Genomic DNA, 3417 nt, shown 5'->3' on the forward strand with positions numbered 1-3417 from the left:
ATCGTAGGAAATCGGAAAAGAGGAGGTGAGTCCATCGGATCGCTAAACCAAGCTCCTTCGGATCCAATCCTAGACATGCATACCGCCATTGCCACACCTTAACGTCATGGATATTTCTAGGAAACCGATTTGATTAAGTCATTTTTAGGAAAAGTGATTAATTTTGGAAAATACTTTCATTGCGGAAGCTTTGCTTGTTGTCGTGTTATTTTGAAATCAATTGTTGTTTCTGAAAACGCGCCCTAAAGCTATCCAATTTCAACAGTTAAAATAAGTATTACCTGTCTTAGTAATACATATTAAAACCATCAAAAATAATCAAGTGGCCTTATTACATTTAAAAGCCCAAAAACTTCAAACGTAAATAAAAGGATGTCCAGCTCACCAGAAGAAAATCAAACTTTCAAAACGGGTGGCCACTTCGAATTCCCTCACAGCTCCAAGCCCACTATGGTTGGGGATTTCCTGCGTGGATGAAAATAAAATGGGTGAGTTTGGGGAAACTCAGTGTGTAAGCAAAACCCATTCAAAGTCCAAGTCACTCAAGCCCATTGGGCCTAAGCCCATTCAGTAATAGTGGTACTGGGCGAGCCCTTTTCAGATTATAATAAACGGGCCTTAGCCCTTATTCAGATAATGATGGCCCATAGGCCCATTTCAAAATACATGCAACATTAATAACATATGCAAGCCCATTTGGGTAATAGTGTCTTGGGCGAGCCCTTTTCAGATTATAATAAACGGGCCTTAGCCCTTATTCAGATAACAAGATGGCCCATAGGCCCATTTCAAAATACATGCAACATCAATAACATATGCAAGCCCATTTGGGGAGACTACTCAACCCACCAACCACTACACTCCACCGTACCAGCCATACACTCCATGTGGGGAATAGCTCAACCCACCCAAATTTAACACTCCACAGCTGCAACCTTTGTCGCTCAGCTTATCAAAGAATTGAGGCAAAGCCTCCAAGACGTGAGACAAGCCACTTTCAGACTTCCTCCGTCAATATCCCAAATCCATGTATCGATAATAACAATATGGCATGTAGTAAATAACAATAGTCAAACATGCATTTAAGTCAATTTAACCCTAGGGGTATTTCAGTAATTTATCTCCTAGGGGTAAAATTGTAAAATTTTCACTTTTAAAGGTATTTCAGTAATTTTTCTATTTTAGGGTTTTTCATGCATATTCCTACCTTTCACGTACTACGAAATCACGTCATGAGGGTTCTTACTGAATTGGGCCTACTGGCCCATCATTCCAATTTTGCCCATTAAGCCCAAAATATCGAGGGCACGTAAATCATGCACTTTACAGGTCAAATTTTGTAGCTTACCAAAAACATTAATTGATTTACCTCACGAGCATTCGCTTTTCGTAAATCTACAAAATACCGGTTTTCGGCATTTCGGCTTTTCGACTTTTGCCGATCCAGACTAAGAAAGAGGGTGTTAGTTACACACCTGTTTGTGACGATATGATGACGAGATCCACACACGAACCGCCTACAATTGGATTACTAACACGTTAATCTAACTATTCAAATACAAACTACATATTAACCCCTTACAATATTCGGCCAACCACACCTACAGATCATAGTAAGCTTATAAGAAATCAATAAGCAACTCATTAACAAATTTTTGTTAATGTTTACCACATAGTCATAATTTCACTGTAAGCTGTCTTCCTGAGCAACAGTCACTAAATTATTTATAACTGGAGCTACGAAACTCCAAATCAAGTTCCGTTAATTTTTCCTGAAAATAGACTCATATATCTTCTATCCATAAAATTTTCAGAATTTTTGATTTAGCCAATCAATACCAGATTTTTCTCAAAGTTTCTCATGTTTCACTGTTTGACTAATCTGACCACTCTTCATTACGAATCAAATTTCTCATTGTACAGAATTCAAAATATGTTCTTGTTTATTTCATTTGAAACTAGACTCAATAAGCTTTAATTACATAATTTATTCAGCTTCTAATTCATCTCCCACAATTTATGGTGATTTTCCAAAGTCACGTTACTGCTGCTGTCCCAAGCAGATTTATTACCAAATCACTCTTTCACACCTAACTTGCATGCTTGTTATTTAAACATGTATATCACCAATCAATCATCACATATCTATGATTTTACTTAAGTATAATCTTCATTTCATCATTTTAAAGCACAACATGTTAGCTGATTTTTCCCTTTAGCATCTAAGGCACATGCATGTTCATTTGTTTGGCTCAACTTCACCTATCTTCCATTTTTCATCAAAAGAACATGAAACAACAACCATTTCCTTCATTTTAATTCATGACTAAATGCTCACAACACAACTAAAAATCAAAATATACTTCAAGAGTTAAGGTAGAGTCAAGAAGAACTCATGAACCTCAAAATAAGAAGCAAGGTACCAAGAACTTACCTTCAATTTTCCTCCTCCTAATGACCGGATACTCAAGAGCTTTCTCCTCTCCTTTCTCTTCTCTAACTTTCAGCTATGATGAACAAAGATGGACAAAACTTTGTTCTTTTCACCCCTTTTTCTTTTAATAAAACTTCATATTTCATCCATTTAATTCTTTAATACAAAAGACATGATATTCTTATCATGAAATATTTACCTAACCCATTATCATGAAACATTTACCTAACCCATTATCATGGAACATTTACCTAACCTATTATCATGAAACATTTACCTAACCCATTATCATGGAACATTTACCTAACCTATTATCAATTTGTATCAATTTGTACCATAAATTATGGATATCAAGTGTACATTTTGTCTACAACAACATGATGGTTGGCCACTTCATGTAAAATGGGAGGTTTGTCATGCAAATCCTCCTATTTTGCACTCCTATTTATTTGGCCACTTCAATTTAGCCTATAGCATTTTCAAACATTTTCACATAGGTCCTATTTCATAATTTCACCCCTTTTCTTATGGAACAAAATTAACTAAAATTGTCGGGTTCTATCTTAAGCTTAGGCTTTCTAGAGGCCCACTAACATAATTAAACCTATACCAACATTCACAGGATTCCCGAAAATTGGGGCGTTACATATATATATATATATATATATATATATGATGCAATGCAAATGAAAATTTCCCATTCACCTATCCTATTTGCCCTCGAGAATCGCTCGACACACCAAAGATATATATCAATAACTGACCATCTCAGGGTTTTTTTTTTTCGAGTGACGATGGACGTTCACTCGCCATTTGTGATGATGACTTTTACTACAATAACTTACCATCCCAGTTGCCTATTTCGATGGCTTTTTACCACAATAACTATCATTCTGGTCATCCTGGTTTGGTGACTTTTTAACCTACCATCCTAGCTTATCTGGTTGTGATTACATTGCCACCTACTTCGTGCAACATTAACT

The 3417-nt window shown here is 36.1% G+C and overlaps 1 long non-coding RNA gene across 1 annotated transcript; it reads right to left on the reverse strand.

Moving 5' to 3' along the window:
• Positions 1-220: 220 nt before the first annotated feature.
• Positions 221-2591, reverse strand: LOC128292906 (uncharacterized). The gene is made up of 3 exons (XR_008282906.1): positions 2435-2591; positions 1476-1517; positions 221-465 (listed from the first exon to the last, which is right to left on the reverse strand). It is a non-coding gene; the product is annotated as an uncharacterized LOC128292906 (long non-coding RNA).
• Between the last annotated feature and the right edge of the window lie 826 nt (positions 2592-3417).

This window comes from Gossypium arboreum, chromosome 1, assembly GCF_025698485.1.
Source record: "Gossypium arboreum isolate Shixiya-1 chromosome 1, ASM2569848v2, whole genome shotgun sequence".
NCBI classification, from domain to species: Eukaryota; Viridiplantae; Streptophyta; class Magnoliopsida; order Malvales; family Malvaceae; genus Gossypium; species Gossypium arboreum.